General features: G+C 39.7%; 1 protein-coding gene and 1 long non-coding RNA gene across 3 annotated transcripts in view; one reads left to right on the top strand and one right to left on the bottom strand.

Annotated features, from left to right (window-relative positions):
- Positions 1 to 19,205, bottom strand: part of LOC148156088 (NLR family CARD domain-containing protein 3-like) — a 434,099-nt gene that overhangs the window by 271,279 nt on the left and 143,615 nt on the right. The gene's annotated exons all lie outside the window — the stretch shown is intronic.
- Positions 1 to 19,205, top strand: part of LOC148156098 (uncharacterized) — a 369,453-nt gene that overhangs the window by 294,612 nt on the left and 55,636 nt on the right. The window lies entirely within an intron of this gene.

Genomic DNA, 19,205 nt, shown 5'->3' with positions numbered 1-19,205 from the left:
AGACACATGGCAGAGCTTGAGTACCTCAGGGATGAGATGGTCAGGAACGAACAGACGGTGGAGAGGACAGCCTGGGGGGGGGCCGTTGCTGTTGGTTAGCCTCCCTGACCCTGTTCTCAACCTCTAGACGGGTTACTGCCAGCCGAACAGACCTTGGAAGAATAAATTCTTCTGAAGAAGTCACTGGTTCATTCAGGGGTTCATGAATCCTGGACAGCGCATCAGGCTTCCCATTTTTGGAGCCAGGCCTGTAGGACAAAGTGAACACAAAGCGAGAGAAAAAGAGAGCCCACCTGGCTTGCCTGGTGTTGAGTCTCTTAGCTGACTTGAGATACTGGAGGTTCTTGTGGTCAGTCCACACAAGGAAGGGTTCCTTAGCTCCTTCTAGCCAATGTCTCCATTCCTCCAAAGCTAGTTTAACAGCCAGCAGCTCCCGATCCCCCACGTCGTAGTTGCGCTCAGCAGAGGAGAGACTTCTAGAAAAGAAGGCGCATGGATGAATCTTACCATCCTCATACCTCTGGCTAAGGATGGCGCCAACACCAGACTCCGAGGCGTCGACCTCCACAATGAACTGTCTACTCAGGTCGGGAGAATGGAGAATTGGTGCGGAAGAGAACAGGTGTTTAAATCTTTGAAAAGCCTTGTCTGCATTAAGGTTCCACTGAAAATGAGACTTGGGAGAGGTTAGAGCGTGAAGGGACGAGGCAATAGAACTGTAATTGCGAATGAACCTTCGATAAAAATTGGCAAAACCCAGGAACCTCTGGAGCTGCTTACGGTTCTGAGGAGTAGGCCAACTCAACACAGCAGAAACCTTGCGATCCTCCATGGACAGCTGGTTGGGAGAGACTTGGAAGCCTAAGAATGAAGTCTCAGACACATGAAACTCACACTTCTCAGGCTTAACAAACAGTTTATTCTGTAGTAAACGGAGAAGCACAGAACGAACATGGTTGATGTGAGAGGGAAGGTCCTTAGAAAAAACCAAGATGTCGTCTAGATAGACAAAAACATGAAGACCACCATATCCCTAAGAACATCATTCACGAGGGCCTGGAAGACTGCTGGTGCATTAGTTAACCCGAATGGCATCACTAAATATTCATAGTGCCCAGTAGGGGTATTAAAGGCAGTCTTCCATTCGTCCCCCTCCCGAATACGCACCAGATGGTATGCATTCCTTAGATCCAATTTAGTAAAGATGGTAGAGCCCTGGATGCGTTCGAATGCAGTGTTTGTGAGTGGGAGGGGGTAACGGTTCTTAATGGTGATGTCATTGAGTCCTCTGTAGTCGATGCAGGGGCGAAGTGAACCATCCTTCTTTCCCACAAAGAAAAATCCTGCGCCAGCAGGAGATGAGGAAGGACGAATGATTCCTGCTTGGAGGGCCTCCTTTATGTAGTCACGCATGACTCGGTCTTCTGGGACAGAAAGTGGATAGAGACGGCCCTTGGGCGGGCAGGTGCCAGGTAGCAGGTTGATGGCACAGTCATAGGGGCGGTGTGGTGGCAGGGAAGTAGCACGATGCTTACTGAAAACCTCCTTGAGGTCATGGTAGTCCTTAGGGATCCCTGAGAGGTCAGGGTCCAGAACTGGGGAACCCTGGGGAACAGACCCAGGATGATTGGCAGCTTGGAGACAGGTGGAAAGGCAGTGAGAGCTCCAGCCGAGAACCAAACCATGGACCCAGTTAATATGTGGGTTGTGAAGTCTCAACCAGGTAGCGCCGAGAATTACAGGGATGTTAGGTGAGTTGATGATCAGGAAAGAGATGGATTCCTGATGATTCCCACCCACGATCAGTCAGATTGGCTCTGTCTCCAGCTTGACCTGGTGTAAAACATGACCGTCAATAGCCTGGACCTCAGTCTTACGAGTACTGTCTCTTAATTTCAAATGAAGTGAGCGGGCTAGCTCAGCATCCATAAATTCAGTGTCAGCTCCAGAATCAACAAAAGCTACTAGGGAGTGGGAATGACCATGCATAGAAATCTGAGCCTTAATGGTCATTAATGAAGATTTGGTTGTAGTGTACTGGTTAAGAAGAGCACTACAGACCGAAGGAACTAACCTCTTGGAGGGACATTGGCGGAGTTGATGGTCTTCACTGCCACAATAGAAACACAGGCCCTTCTTGAGCCTCCGCTCCCTCTCCTCGGGTGTCAGCTTGGAGCGGCCAATCTGCATAGGCTCAGGTTGGTCCTGGAGGGGAGAGGAAGGTGGTTTGGGCAGAGGTGACCTAGTGAGCCTGGAGGACGCCCCCAGGGATGGGTACAGTCGGTCAGAAGCCCTCTCCAGCCTTCTTTCATGCATCCGCTGGTCAATCCGGGATGCCATGGTTTCTAGGTCTGCCAAATCCTTAGGGGGGTCACGAGTAGAGAGTTCATCTTTAATGCTTTCACACAGACCTTGATAAAAGGCATCACACAAGGCTTCATCATTCCAGTCACTATCAGCAGAGAGGGTATGAAAGTCAATGATATATTCATTAATGCGTCTCTTGCCCTGTTTTATTCTCCAGAGCCCACGAGCCGCCTCTCTCTCAGGGAGGCAGGGATCAAAAACGCGTACAAGTTCCTTGGAGAAATCAGTAAAACTGTAACACCAGAGCGAGTCTTTCTGCCATTCAGCAGTACCCCAAATCTTAGCCTTGCCAGATAGTAAAGAAATCATGTAAGCGACTTTAGCTCGCTCGGTGGGAAAAGAGCTAGGCTGAAGCTCAAAATGGATCTCACACTGGGTAATAAAGGGGCGACATTGGCTAGGCTCACCACAAAAAACCTCAGGAGGGGACAATCGGGGCTCCTGGGGCAGAGGTAATCGCACCAGCTGAGGAGGAGATTGTCGTGGGGCAGCCGAAGCACTGGGGGGCGCTGTGGGGCCTGTCAACTTGGAGAGCATAGACATCATTTCCTGCATATTAGCCTCCAATTTAGTAATGGATTTCTCTACAGCAGTGCGCCATTCCTGTGCGTGCGATGGGTCCATAGTGGCCAGATTATACTGTAATGGTTCACTAGAGGGACCCAGAAATTCAGCCACGACACAGGAGTGAGCAGAATACTCAAATATTTATTAAAAAGCAGCTAAAGCCGGACACACAGGATCGTCAGCTGCAGCACTGCGAAGGGGCGGAGAAGAGAGATCGGTGAATGGAGAGATAGCAATGAAGGGATCTTGTTAGTGTGTATGAGGGGAACACTAACCTGGCTTGGCGGTCCGGCACAGCGCTGATCAGCTGAGGGACGAGGAGACAGCAGATGCTGTGCTGACGCAGAGCGCCGGAGGAAGCGCCTCGAGAGGGGAAGCGCTGATACTGGGCAGCGCACTACTGGGTGAAACAGCAGAAGGGCCAAATCCAGATCCGAATACTTAGTCAGACGAGCTGGGGTCATGCACAGTGGGACTGAGAGCAGAATCCGTGGGAGTGGGCGAGAGCAGAGTCAGCGAGACAGGCGTGGGTCGAGATCCGAAGGGCAACTAGCAACAGTCCGACAAGGGCAAGGCAAAAGGGGTAGATCCGTGGGACAAAGCGTGGTAGAAACGATGAGAGCGAGACAGGAGTGCTGGAAAACTACTAGCTGGAAGCGTTCGATAATCTGGCGACTAGGTAGTGACTGAGAAGGGCTTAAGAAGGGAAACAATCAGGGAGCAACACAGGTGCGGGGAATAACGGGAATGAGGGGTGTGGCATGGATAAGTTCAAACAAAAACACAGAACACCATGTGAACATTACACATATGTAAAAAAAAAGAGTCTCTGAACAATATTTTGTTTTCTATTTACATAAGAAAACAAAAGAGGGAAACGATAAATGATAAACATAAAACATTTCTGATAAATCTTTACATTTAGAACATTTCTGATAAATCTTTACATTTAGAACATCTCTGATAAATCTTTACATTTAGAACATTTCTGATAAATCTTTACATTTAAAACATTTCTGATAAATCTTTACATTTAAAACATTTCTGATAAATCTTTACATTTAGAACATTTCTGATAAATCTTTACATTTAGAACATTTCTGATAAATCTTTACATTTAAAACATTTCTGATAAATCTTTACATTTAAAACATTTCTGATAAATCTTTACATTTAGAACATTTCTGATAAATCTTTACATTTAGATCATTTCTGATAAATCTTTACATTTAGAACATTTCTGATAAATCTTTACATTTAGAACATTTCTGATAAATCTTTACATTTAAAACATTTCTGATAAATCTTTACATTTAGAACATTTCTGATAAAACTTTACATTTAGAACATTTCTGATAAAACTTTACATTTAGAACATCTCATCGTCTACTTTCAATTCTAGACAGAAGATTTGGAAAACTTGTGACACCCTGGAATATTTTAGTTTTGGAGAATAGTAACAAATGCAAAATTGCTTTCAAATTTTTAAATTATATCAACAGGGGGTGGAGAAGAAATAGACTCTAGTTCCTAGTCGATTTATAGATATGGTTAATTATGAATTTATTCATCTGACATTGGTATATTGTGAGTTTATTTAATGAGCTCTTACAGTGCCTTCCTGCATGACTGAAATACAGAGTCATATAGAAGATCTTACTAAATTAAAATCGGTCATTTAAAATTGAATAGCTTCAATCAATATCTATGCCATGTTTATTTAAAGATTCATGAATTTCCTGCATCACTTCTAATTTTAATTATATAAAGTTACAGTTGAATGTAATTGTTATCATTGAGAAAACTTTGGTTAAAAGTCCTATAAACTTCTACGGAGGCCCTGAGGGGACACGGGCAAAAATTCAGATAAAATGCAAAATGTTTTAAAAATTCTAAAAAGAAAACCAGACATAAATACAACACTCAGCTGTTTTGGAAAATATCAGAATAATGGTAATATTTTCTTTAATGGTATAAAGAATATTTGATTAGTTTTCTTTTTGACCTAAATTATTAAGGAAATTTAACTAGTTGTCTTAAAGCGTGGCAATTTCACAAAGATGCTTTTGTGTAGAATTAGACACTATTAACTTAATTATTTTATATATGCATTTGAATAACCAATTTCTGAAAAGTGTATGTAGCTGAAATACTAAATTTTGTTTACATTTTTAATGATCTTTGAGAGTTTAATTTTTGAGAGGAGTTGATTCCACAATCGGTTGATTCTGAAACATGTGAGGGTGAATCATCTTAACGCATTTCTATTTTATCTTTCCTTGGAGCTCAGAGACTGAGGCAGTGGACCTTATCTGAGCCGCTCCAGTGACCCTGAGCCTGGCTGGAACAAAAAAAGGAAACAAGAAAAGAAGCAACTCTTCATCTACATCACAAGCTACAGAAAAGACATTTAATTTATAATTATGTGAGCAAAAGGTGGCATACACTTTTATTTTCTTAATTTACTTTGTGTTTTACTCTAGCAGTTCTGCTTCCTGTGGTCTGACGGACTGTAGGGGCCGAGTTTTTGTGGGGCCTCCGTTGTTCTTAGCCACTCTGACTTGGACATTTGCACTTCCTACACATGAATTGTGCCATCTTCTGCTGGACAGCTGTTTGGGTGCAAAGACCTCTTGGACGATTCTTACAGCTTCTACAGAGGTCAGTGAGGCTGGATTGATTTCTCCTGTTGTCACCTGAAGGCGGAGTGCAGCTTACAGGATCTCTGATTGGATGTCTGACTGTGATCTCTGAGGAAACACCTGGCTAAAGGACTAGACCCAGGTGTGGTTTCTGAGGGTCTCCTATGGCAGAAAAGACCAGCAGCTTCTGTCCGACGTGAGACGGAGGTTTGAAAACAATGATTCATCTGCTGTATCTTTCCGTATCTCCCTTCCCACACAAGGGGGGCCACACACTTTGTCCAGATGTTTCTGCACAGCGGGACTGAATGCTGCCCTGGACAGATTCTGATGGGGCAAATGGAACATCACATGTAAAGTCGGGCTGAAACTCAGAGGCGGTCCTGTTTGTTGCCATGGTTGGTCCTGGGATTTCCCTCAGTCTACAGGTTGGAGACAAAATGGCTGCCAACAAAACTTTGTAGCTCTTAATGGTTTTTCTAGAATTTTTGAATTGTGTGATGCCACTTTTTCTCACCTTAGTTCAGGGGTCTCAAACTCCAGTCCTCGAGGGCCGCTGTCCTGCAGTTTTTAGATGTGGCACAGGTACAAAACACTAGAATGAAATGGCTTAATTAACTCCTCCTTGTGTAGATCGGTTCTCCAGATCCTTGCTAATGACCTAATTATTCTATTCAGGTGTGGTGCAGCAGAGGCACATCTAAAAGTTGCAGGACAGTGGCCCTCGAGGACTGGAGTTTGAGACCCCTGCCTTAGTTTATTTACAGCAAATTCATTATCTACTGCCTTTGCACTCTGACCTCTGCTCTTTGACCCCAGGATAAGTTTAACGGTGCAGCAGGGTGTCAGAACTCTCTGCAGTTTACAGAAATATTGTTTGCCTGAATGATTATAACTCTGATTGTCCAACATCTGGCTAATGTGTTTCTCTCCTCCAGCAGGACAAGAATTGAAAACGGATAAAAGTCGGTAAAATTGTTAATTTCCTGATTTACAAAAGCACATCCGACCACACTTTAAATGCAAAAGAGGATGGTCTAAGTTCTAGTTGGCTAAAATTACAGTGGCTACAAATATAAGGACAATTATTTCAAGTTATGACTTAAATTTATTTGGACTCCATTTCAAGTCTTAGGAAAATCTACTCTTTGGAAAATTACTCAACCAAATTATGGGTTTACTGCACATTTTTTAATCAACTGTTAAATTCTTTCACTGAGGTGTAAACACCCTGGTTAAATTACGTCCAACTGTTACAGTTAGCAATGAAAGCAAATTTGGGCTAAATGATTTGCGTAGGTTTCTTAGGAGTTTCTGTACCGAAACACTAAACAGTGTCTGATACAGAAACAGGGAGATGAATGGGATTACTCTATTCAAGCAAATTCTGAGTTAATCTAATATATTGAGACATTTTTCAGTTTTGGGCCTCAGCAAAATATAAAAGAGGTTAAATCAAAATTCACAAATGTTTTAATTAATCGAATGAGTTTCTAAAGTAATACTGAATATTCTGAATTGAATACATTAAAATTAACAATGATGTCATGTGTCAACTAGATTTCTACAAAATAGATATAAATTGTTTGATTGCTGCTTCTCTCTTGCTATAATTCAAAATAATTTGTTTAACCAAGTCATGCAGAAAGGTCTAACCTGAACATTATATCATTTAATAAATCTAGTTGTATCAAATTTCTCCCCAAAACTACCAAAAACATTGATAAATATGATCAACACTACAAAGGAGTGTAATTCAGTTAAACAAATATTTTATAGAAGGGTTTCAAGAGAACAAATTGTTCAAAGGTTCAAATTGTTGAACTTATGAGATTTAAAATCATGATGAGAATAAAATAAGTCAGTTAAATATGGAGTGACAGGGTTAACTTTATTCTTGTAAAAAAACAGGCTAATCTTTATATGAGGGTTTAAAATGGGAAGAAAACATGAGGATTCACATAAAAATTGGTCTAAATTGGGATTTACAAATGAGCAATTATGGAACTGATTAAAGGGGGTCAAACAGATTGACAGAATAAAAAGAATCTAGTTCTATGTGTAATTTCTGATTCAAGGTAATAGAGCCTAAACATTTCTCATAATCATAATTTACAGTTTTTGGTCTGAGACAAAATAAGGTTGTCTTTTATTACGTGAATGCAACATATTACAAGGGATCTTAATTTAACACGGATCATTAACTTTTCACACTATTGATGATATTTTACAAGCCTTTAGTGTAGCGGGTTACTTCTTGTTAAATGAGGACTATTTGATTGAATCTCATTAAAATAACAAAAGCAAAAGATTTATATATGGTTTAAGATTTCTGGTAAAGTTTCTATAAGGGATAAATCTTATATACATTTCAAATGATATTTCTTTGATAAAACATGACTGTGGGCAGTTTTGCACATTTATTTCATAATCTGATCCTTTACATGATTTTTTGTTTGGTTTCTGATTTTGTCTGATCCTATGAATATGCCAACACTTAAAACAAGCAAAGTTATTCTTGAAGGTTGAAATGTACAAGGTGTTACTGACTTTAAGCATTTCTTTAACTATTATTAAGAGGAGAACTTGAATAACAGATGTTACTGATATATTGATGCTCTATTGGCTTAGTATGAAAACAAAACTTGATCTTCAGCTTCAAGGAGCAGCCTTAAAAAAAGAGAATATTATATTTACTAATCAGATGATGCAGAATCTTAAAGAACCTTCCTTGCTCTCCTCATCACCTGTGGATGCTGCTGTTCCCTGCCTGAGGTCCTCGGCTGTTCAGTGCATCACTTCCAACATAGAGAAGGGCAGCGGTACCAATAGAACCCCACCTGCCTATCAGATGGTTTCCCAGAACCGACAGACGACCTTTGAACTCCGGCTTTCTATAGTATAAGGGCAGTACTAGTATCTAGTGACAAAACAACATTTTTCATTCACTTTGTTAATTCTCAGTATTCAGCCACGCCCTTAACTCCTCCCAATTCTAGCAGACTGACTACTGACCAGCTCTCCGTCTCACGGGTCCGAAAAGACTCTAATTCCCGGGTATTACCGCCGATAAGAATTTAGAGAACTTTTATTTAAGCTGGGAACGGGAAAGATTCGTCCAAGTTCTAACTACCTTCATCCAGACGTTATGCCCCGCTTCAGTTCATGACCTGGACATCGGAGTAGCCCCGCCGATGTCCGAACTCATAAACCACACCTGTTCACGGTAGCTCATCTCCCTAATAATTAACGTGCACTTGGTAACTGACTTGGATAATTTTAGCGACTAGGAATAAGTCACAGGGACATTATTTATCTGAACTAAAGAACGTACGAAGCCACCCTAAGTTACTAGGACCATAAGCATTGATTTTACAATGATCAGAGGAATTAAATCTAGATGACTCAATTAATTTAACTGTCCACAACATCAAATTAGACTTTAGTAATTTTATTAGCAAGCTTTAGCAAGAGAAAAGACATACAGCATCTCAATAAAAAATTAAGAAATTAAAAACTTTAAAGAATCATCAGAAATTACTCCTACTACTACCCTACACTGTGTCTTAATCTAAATAGAGGCTTTGGGGGGAGGCAGTGTTACTCGAACCCAGATGCAGAGACGATCTTGGCAGCAGAAACTTTAACGTCCATGGATGGAGTCCTGTCTTTGTCTTGGCAGAATCCTTACAGAATAAATCCAAAGTTGAACTGGTGAGAATCCTCAACGAACTCAGTTCTTTATCCACAAAAGATCTTGGTATATTCTCCATGTCCACTGCAGCATCGATGGAATCCTTTGGGTTGAGTGCAGGGCCGCAGTCGAATCAGAGTCCCGGGTTGTGGGTAAACGGATCTTGTCCCTTTCTTGGGCAGCGAGCAGTCGTCCCGGGATGTCATCATGCAGCCCTCCGTTGATTCTGCTTCTCCATTTGCTCGACTCGAACGCTGCGGAACAAAGAACCTCGATCCTCCTGTCTGGTGTCTTTTTATTCTTATCAGCGGCCACACACTTTCTTTCCTCAAGGACGTTTTTACTTGACGTCAACTGTTCTTTAGTTAGCCTCAGACTACAGATGAACTTTATTTCTCCTGAGCTGCACTTTCAGTTCCCTGTCTGAATTCTGCACCTGTTTCCTCTGTACTGACTGCTTGGACAGATGATCTCATATCCATCACCATCTTGGAGACATGATGTCTGTTCTAATGACCTAATGCCTTGGTTACTTCTGCTCCCCTTTCAGTTCCTCTTTTCCCCTGACCCTTCACCTACCATCTACCTCCAACACAACATCAGTGACCTTTAGTTACAGTTATACATTTCATACCATTTCAAGTTCAATGTCAAAATCACATTTATAACCTTTTAGTTTCTCTGATTTAGCATTCATTTATAATATTATAATGACCATAACTTATTAGTTACTCCTATTATAATCATGATGTGTTATTACAGACATTTCTGAAAATAAACCAAGAATAATTCATTATTCTAATTATTTGATACCAAAGTTAATTACTTGTTTCACCTGTAAGTACTTTCATAAGTATAAGAGTAAGTGTAAATATTCTTATAATCAAACCAACATCAACCACTGGCTAAACCAATATTAATTATTAGTTTAATCGTAAGTTATCATTTTTAATGTAAGTATTTTACTCTGGGTTTTATCCAATTCCTCAAAATGTTTAGATTTTATTCTTTAAACCTTTAATGCTCCGAAATGAGCAGTCTGAACTATTTTTATTCACTGCAGGCTGGAAACTTCCTCCTTTTTCAGGAAACCTGCTTTTCCTGTTACACGACTCTCTTTCTGCCTGACTATGATTTTTTATGATTAAATAGAAAAAAGTAGAATTAAAGCAAAGTTTGCAGGACACTATAACAACACACACAACCAGATTAATTTTATTACCGTCTGACTCTACTGTTGGGTCTTGATGTCACCTGTGTAATTAGTTTTAAAGATAACTTTATTTATTGTTATTATTAAACTAAAATCTCCAGCATGGGGAAGAGGGATGAGCTCGACTTTTCTCAACAACTTTAATGTTCTTTATACAATCCATTGATTTTGCTTTTTGTTGTGTTTTTTCTGTTGCAGAATGAAGTCCAATCCTTTCTGGGTGTGCCGGGTGTGAGACTGTGGCGCCTTCCACGATTGGTGGACCGAGTTAAAGCTGAAACGCCACTGAAGCCTCGCGGGCCTGTCGGGGTTTCCTATCGAGCTGCGCCGGCTCTACATCTGGACACACAGAAACTGATTTGATGTAGATAGGGCTCGCTATAGAGACTGATATGATTAGATCTTATTACTATTAGTACATTTTACTTAGAGAGCATTTTTACTTGTTTCCTCATCACAGTTAATTTATATCAGTATATTTTGACTGTGCTGCCCTTGATCCTGGTTTATTGCATTGGTTTGCTGTTTTATGAATGTGTTCATTGTTCTGGGCCTTTCAATACTCAGACTTCTAAGCTTTTCTTACCATTTCATTTCGTTTAACATTACATCCTTTCTGTAGTTCATTAACCTTTAAATATTACATAGAAATTTCAATAAGTTTGGTTTATTATCTTACTAACAAATTGTTTTACGCATACTCATTATTGCTTCATTGACTTTAAAGGATAACAGCTTAACATTTCTAATTTTACCTTATTAAGTTTTAAGTAATATCTACTTTTTATTCATTTTACATTTTATTCATTTTAAATATTAACCTAACACTTTATTCATTTTTGCATTTTATTAAGTTTGAAATATCATCCTAACATTCTATTATATTTACATTTTGGTTAACTCTAACAACTTAGTGAATATAATTTTAATACTTTTTTACTTTAAAGATGAAAATTATATCCTCCTAACACTTCACCCATTTTTGTAAAATTTAACATTTATTCTTTCTAACTTGGATTACAAAAATATATATAAAAACTAACACAAAAAATTCAGACTTTGTTCTTTAATAGGTCATTACCCTTCTATGGCATGGCGTTGACCTGAGGTAACAAAAAGAAATAATAAATAAATAACAAGCAACATAAAGGTAATAATAATATTTGGTTCCAGAAAGTGTCATGGTCCGACTTTATGATTGATGTGTAATTACAGATGATGAAGCTCTCACAAGTCTGCAGGAAAATATTTCTTCCACTAAAAACAAAAAAGAGTGTTGTTGTGCAACACCTCCCCCCCCTTCTCTCTCTCTCTCTCTACTTCCCCTTCTGAGAGGAGGGAGATGTTGCGCCCAGCTCTCCGCCTAACGGGTCTGAGAAGCCTCTAACTCCTGAGTATTACTACAGATGAGAATATAGAGGACATTCTGTTTAAGCTGGGCGCGAGAAAGACTAGCCTGGTTTCTAACGACCTCAATCCAGATGTCCCTCCTTTTTCACCCTGTGAATTAGCCAGATCGAGCAGCCCGGAATCAGCTAGCTTCACAGAGCACACCTGTTAACGGTCGCTCTTTCCCTTTATTACAACTTGCACTTGTTACTGAACCAGGTAGGTTTTAGTGACTCGGGCGAGTCCCAAGGGTGTTGTTTTAGTTTGGGCTAAAAGCAACCTATAAAACATTTTCCACTTTCTCCTCCCAGAATCAAACTTCATAGCTATTTTACAACCATCAAGGAACTTTAAGGTGACTCATTAACTGAATGTCCACAACATCTTTTAGATTTTCTTAATGCTAATTATTTTATTGGTAAGGCAGTTTTGCAAGGGTCAGTACAGCTTAAATCAGTAGCAGAAATAATCAAATAAGTAAAATCAATAATCTAGCCTATCTTTCCCTAATGCTGACACTGTGAACTAAAAAAGGTAAACTTTGAGAGAGACGGAGTTTGGCATCTTGAACCCCAGAACTGGCCTGATGATGAAAAAGGTGTTGCAGCAGCAGGAGGCTCCCAGTACAGGAAGAGTACTGAGTCAGAGCGGCAGATCTCGGGCCACAGGGTGACTTCCTCATGCACGTAGCGGTCCTCAGCTTCTTGTCTTGCAGCTCTGTAGCTTCTTTCTCTTCGTCTCACGATCTTTCTGGTCCTTCGAGATGTAGAAGAGCTGGTCTCATGGAAGGAACACACCAGTTCTTCCTCTTTGCCTTTGTCTTTTTCTTTGGGGTCTTGAACCCAGCTGATGAGAGAAATGCAATTTGAAGCCACATGTTGCGGGGCTAACGGGTTGGTCCCCATGTGCAGAACAGTCTTTGGCTCTGTGGCCCCGGCTCTTCTTCAGCTGCAGAGTTCTTTGTCCATCTCGATCTTGGCTCGAAGCTGCCTGAAGGATCCAACCAAAACTCCTCTTTTGCACTCACCTTATAAAGGGTTTATCCACCCTTTTAGTGCATTTGCATTGGCTAGCTTTGTTGCTGTGCCTGTCTCATTGGCTGACTGCTTGGACCGATGATCTCATATCCATCACCGTCTTGGAGACATGATGACCTGATGTCTGTACTATTGTCCCAAGTTGCTCCACAGTCCTCTTGTGTCTAACCTTTTCTTAGGAAAGTTGAAGTTTAGCAATAAGGCCTTGGTCACCTCTGCTCTCCTATCATTTCCTCTTTCCCCCTGACCTTTCACCTACCATCTACCTCCAACACAACATCAGTGACCTTTGATTACAGTTACACATTTTACACCATTTCAAGTTCAATGTCAAAATCACATTTGTAACCTTTTAGTTTCTCTGATTTAGCATTCATTTATAATTTTATAATAACCATTACTTATTAGTTACTCTTATAATCATAATGTGTTATTACAGACATTTCTGAAAAGAAACCAAGAATAATTCATTATTCTAATTATTTGACACCATGTTACAGTTACTTCTTTCACCTTTAAGTACTTCCATAAGTTTAAGAGTAAGTGTAAATATTCTTATAATCAAACCAACATCAACCACTGGTTAAACCAATATTAATTATTGGTTTAATCATAAGTCATCATTATTGATTTAAATATTTTACTCTGGGTTTTATCCAATTACTCAAAATGTTTAGATTTTATTCTTTAAACCTTCAATGCCTTGAAATGAGCAACCTGAACTATTTTTAATCACTGCAGGCTGGAAACTTCCTCTTTCTTCAGGAAACCTGCTCTTCCTGTTCCATGACTCTCTTTCTGCCTATGATTTTTTATGATTAAATAGAAAAAAGTAGAATTAAAGCAGGACACAATAACAACACACACAACCATATTAATTTTATTACCGTCTGACTCGACTGTTGGGTCTTGACGTCACCTGCATAATCAGTTTTAAAGATAACTTCATTTATTGTTATCATTAAACTAAAATCTCCAGCATGGGGAAGTGGGCTGAGCTCGACTTTTTCTCGACAAGAGTCATGCCATGGAGGGTTGAATTTCCTTTTTCTAATTTTAACCCTAACATTCTTTAAAATTGTATTTCCTTACATGTTCTTTATTAGATTGTAAGGTATTTACCACTAGCAAAAATTGCGCACAATACGAAAATAGCACATATTAGCAACTAAGGCCAAAGCGCTACACCAACTCAGAATTTATCACTAGCTAACGGTAATGCCCTGCACGAAATTGTTATTTACCGCTAGCTAAAGCTAGCACACTATATCAACATAGTACATATTGGCAACTAAAGCCAAACCACTACATCAACTCGATATTTATCAGTAGCTGGCTGTAAAACGCTACAACAACATGGAATTTACGACTAGCTAATGCTTGCGCACAAAACCAACATAGTACCTGTGAGCAACTAATGACAATGCGCTACACCAATTCAGTATTTATCAGTAGCTAGCTCTAATGCGTTACATCAACCTGATCTTTAACACTAGCTAACGCTATAGCACAATACTAACATACTAATTATTAGGAACTAATGCTAGAGCACTACACAAACCTGGTATTTAGCACTAGCTGATGCTAGCACAAAATACCAGCATAGCACATATTAGCAACTAATGCCAAAGTGCTACACCAACTCAGTATTTATCAGTAGCTAATGCCAATGCCCTACAACAAACTGGTATTTACCAATAGCTAATGCTAATATACAATATAAACATTATATATTAGCAACTAATGCCAAAGCGCTACACCAATTCAGTATTTATTACTAGATAATTGTATTGCGCTGCACCAAACTGGTATTTACCACAAGCTAATGCTAGCACACAATATCAACATAGTACATATTAGCAACTAATCCCAAACTACTACACCAATTCAGTATTTATCAGTAGCTAGCTGTAAAGTGCTACAACAACATGGCATTTACCACTAGCTAATGCTACAGCACAATAGCAACGTAGTACTTATTAGCATCTAATGCCAAACTGCTACACGAACTCAGTATTTATCACTAGCTAACACTATTGCCCTACATGAACCTGGTATTTAACACTAGCTAACACTAGCACACAATACCAACATACCACATATTAGCAACTAATGCCAAAATGCTATACCAACTCAATATTTATTACTACCTAACTCTAATGCCCTACACAAAACTGGTATTTACCACTAGCTAATGCTAGCACAAAATACCAACATAGTACAAATTAGCCACTAATGCCAAAGACCTACACCAATTAAGTATTTATCACTAGCTAATGGTAATGCACTGCACCAAACTTGTATTTACAACAAGCTAATGCTAGCACACAAAACCAACATACCACATAATAGCAACTAATGCCAAAGTGCTATACCAACTCAATATTTATCACTAGCTAACTCTAATGCCCTACACAAAACTGGTATTTACCACTAGCTAATGCTAGCACAAAATACCAACATAGTACAAATTAGCCACTAATGCCAAAGACCTACACCAATTAAGTATTTATCACTAGCTAACGGTAATGCACTGCACCAAACTGGTATTTACCACTAGCTAATTCTACAGCACAATAAAAACATAGTACTTATTAGCAACTAATGCCAAAGTGCGACACAAAATCAGTATTCATCACTAGCTAACACTAATTGGCTACATCAAGCTGGTATTTAACACTAGCTAACACTAGCGCACAATACCAACATAGCACATATTAGCACCTCATGCCAACTCGCTACACCAACTCGGTATTTATCACTAGCTAGCTGTAAAGTGCTACAACAACATGGCCTTTATGTCTAGCTAATTCTACAGCAGAATAACATCATAGCCCACATTAGCAACTCATGCCAAAGCGCTACACCAACTCAGTATTTATAACTAGCTAACTCTAATGCCCTACACAAAACTGGTATTTACCACTAGCTAATGCTAGCACACACTACCAACATAGTACATATTAACAACTAATCCCAAAGCACTACACCAACTAAGTATTTATCACTAGCTAACGGTAATGCCCAGCACCAAAATGTTATTTACCACTAGCTAACGCTAGCACACTATATCAACATAGTACATATTAGCAACTAATGCGAAAGCGCTACACCAACTCAGTATTTATCACTAGCTAGCAGTAAATAGGTACAACAACATGGCATTTACGTCTAGCTAATTCTACAGCACAATAACAACATAGTATTTATTAGCAACTAATGCCAAAGTGCTACACCAACTCAGTATTTATGACTAGCTAACTCTAATGCCCTACATCAAGCTGGTATTTAACACTAGCTAACATTAGCACACAACACGATCATAGCACATATTAGCAATTAATCCCGAAGCACTACACCAATTCAGTATTTGTCAGTAGCTAGCTGTGAAGCGCTACAACAATATGGCATTCATGACTACCTAATGCTGCAGCACAATAACAACATAGTAATTATTAGGAACTAATGCCAAAGTGCTACGCAAACTCAGTATTTATCACTAGCTAAATCTAATGCCCTCCACCACACTGGTATTTACCATTAGCTAACAAGCGCACAGTACCATAATAGCACTTGTTAGCAACTAATGCCAAAGCGTTACAACAACTCAGTATATATCACTAGCTAAATCTAATGCCCTCCACCAAACTGGTATTTGCCACTAGCTAACGCCAGTGCACAATACCAACATAGCACATATTAGCAACCCATGACAAAGCGCTACACCAATTCAGTATTTATCAGTAGCTAGCTGTAAAGCGCTACACCAACATGGTATTTACCACTAGCTAATGCTAGTGCACAATTAAAACCTACTACTTATTAGCATCTAATGCCAAAGTGCTACACGAACTCAGTATTTATTACTAGCTAACGCTAATGCCCTACATCAAACTGGTATTCATCACTAGCTAACGCTAGCATACTATATCAACATAATATATATTAGCAACTAATGCCAACGCGCTACACCAATTCAGTATTTATCGCTGGCTAGCTGTTAAGTGCTACACCAACATGGTATTTAGCACTAGCTAATGCTACAGCACAATACCAACATAGTACTTATTATATTTAGCAGAAACAAATGCTAACATGCTGCACAAACATGGTATTTAGCAGTAGCTAACACTAAAACGCTACACTAAGGCATTTATCTTAAACTAATGCTAAAGCACTACAATAACATAGCACTTAACAGGGGCTAATGCTAATGCGCTACACCAACCTGGTGTATTTCTTCAAACCTCAATAGCAGCTCATGGAGGAGTTTGATCTGTTCACATTTCATCTGTCTGATGCCATACAGTCATGACACGGTAACATTTTTCACAAATATGTAAAAAACATATTTTTAGTAAAAGTTACACACTGCAGCTATAAATGCCTGAATTTGTTCAAACTACTAATTCTGCACATTTATTATGTTTATAATGCAAATATTTAAATTTGAACAGGAAAAGAACAGAATGAGCAGCAAATGAACCAAATGCAGAAGAAGAAAAATGTTTTTATTTCTCTAAAACACATGAAGAAAAACTGCAGCAAATAAACAAAAGGAAGATTTAATATTCAAATCTGACGAGTTTAGAAAAATGGGAGCCAACAGAAACAGAAAATGTTCAGCGAGAAAAACTGATCAACATTTCAATGAAATCTGATGAATGAGAGGAAAAAATAAGAGAAACAACATCTTGATATTCAGTGTGAAGCTTTGACTGGAAACACACAGGAAAACATGAGGATCCTGGAATAATCCTGGAATAATCCCAGCTTCCATCTTTAAAGGACTGGAAGAAGAAAAAGTTTCCAAGGACTCAATCAGAAAAGTTTAACCAAGAAATAGATTGTAGAGATGAACTATCTGTTCAACAGTGAGAGAGTTTCTCTGACAGGAGGAAAATCTTTAGACTCAAATCAGCAAAGAAACACTGAAGAACCAGAACTGGGCCACCAGACACCAAATCCAGGAATCAGAGGTTCAGTGAATGTGGTGTTGAAGGTGTGGAGGAGGATCAGTGAGTCAGAGGAGACTCTGTAGAAGGACAGAATGCCAGCAGGACAGTCCACATACACTGATACTCTGTTAGAGACGGAGGAGGAGAGACGAGTTTCTATCTTATTGTGCCAGACAGAGTAACCATGAACAGAGCAGCTCAGACTCCAGGAATGATCATTATATCCAAACACACAGTCGTCACTGTATCCTTTCCTCCTGATTCTTTTGTAACTCACTGATATATAAACATCTCCTCTCCAGTCGACCTCCCAGTAACAGCGACCAGTCAGACCAGTTCTACACAGCAGCTGAGGAACATCAAATTTGTCTGGATGATCAGGATATGACTGAAGCTCCTCCACATATGTCACCTTCCTGTTGTCTTCAGACAGTTTGAGGTTTCTGCTCTCTGTGTTTGTGTCGATGGTGAGTTGACAGGAATCTGATGGAGAGAACAAACACAATCCAGCTGCAGTTATTGATCATTTATTGATCTTTGATGATGATCCTGAATGAGTGATGTGACAGTTTGAAGATGGTTGAATGTGAGCTGCTTTGTTGTCATGAATCAGATGAAAAACACACTTACACTTCCTCAGACCTGGTGTCAAGAAAGGGCCTCCAGCAGGCTCCACCCTGAAAGGAGGAGGGGGGTCAGACCATCAGTCTCTTTCAGCAGCAAACATGGACATTACATGTCTCTCAGACACACATTGTCCTCCACTGAGACAAGAACAGTCCAACATCTGGATTGCAAACTGCAGTGGATGTAGGAAGGACAGTTGGTGCTGCTGCAGCACAACTCATTTCTCCAAACACAGGAAAAGCTCCAACAGAGAGGAGAAAGGAAATCCCTCAGTAACAACCTGAAGAAACTCACTGAAGCCTAAAAGGACATCAGGAAACTAAGGAAACATTTCTGGAAGCTCAACCTGATTTAATAATCAGCATTAAAATCCAATCAATCTAAACTCTGATCAACACCTGGATACCTGCTCCATCCACACTCCCACACACAGATGAAGGAATGAAACACTAAACAACCTGCTGCTGAAAACCTGCTGTGGCCTCACTGGAATATCCAGAAATACAAACATTAAAAAGGAGAAGCTGCATCACATTCAACAAAGAGTTCAACAAGAACCAAACATTTGATCTCTGAGCTCAGACTCACAAACCAGGGAGAGGCTTCCATCATCACACACCTCTGACAAACACCTCCAACCTTTCAGCACTTCCTCTACCAACCAGCACCACCAGGTGGCGCTATACACACTTGTGAGTTTAGTTCAAAATC

This window comes from Poecilia mexicana, unplaced genomic scaffold, assembly GCF_051168715.1.
Source record: "Poecilia mexicana isolate PSO_F unplaced genomic scaffold, ASM5116871v1 scaffold_12, whole genome shotgun sequence".
NCBI lineage: Eukaryota > Metazoa > Chordata > Actinopteri > Cyprinodontiformes > Poeciliidae > Poecilia > Poecilia mexicana.
The sequence above is the reverse complement of the archived record's forward strand: the minus strand, read 5'-3'. Positions and strand labels throughout refer to the sequence as shown.